Source organism: Larus michahellis, chromosome 2 (assembly GCF_964199755.1).
Source record: "Larus michahellis chromosome 2, bLarMic1.1, whole genome shotgun sequence".
In the NCBI taxonomy this organism is placed as follows: Eukaryota; Metazoa; Chordata; class Aves; order Charadriiformes; family Laridae; genus Larus; species Larus michahellis.
Genome location: NC_133897.1, coordinates 134563004 through 134563431, shown reverse-complemented (window position 1 = coordinate 134563431; position 428 = coordinate 134563004).

The following is a 428-nucleotide window of genomic DNA, read 5'->3' as shown; positions in this document are numbered from 1 at the left end:
CAGTGTGTCATCTCAATTGGTCTCTTTGGGGTCCTCTTCTCTAGTGGTGGTGGTTGTCAAGTTAACTTTGGAGTAACCTGTTTGAAAGACCCATGTATAGTTTGAAATAGCAGCATATATATAACACTGTTTCACCTTCAGTTGGAGGAAGAACGTTTGGAAGGATTCGTGCAGGTAGCAGATTAGTTTTTGAGTGGCAATAATTATTTGTTTTTGTTGTGATTAAAGGGACAGTAAATGACAAACTGAGCTGTATGCTGTTGAATGACAGGATTCCAACTCAGTTGTAGCGCACCAGAAAGCTGTGTGAGGAGATTTTTCTGTGTAAAGAAGAGATAAGGGTAAATTGGTTCTTAACATTTTAAGATCCTCGTTTGAAAATCATAATAATTACTTCCAGCTCTGAACACCTTCAGGTACTTTTTACC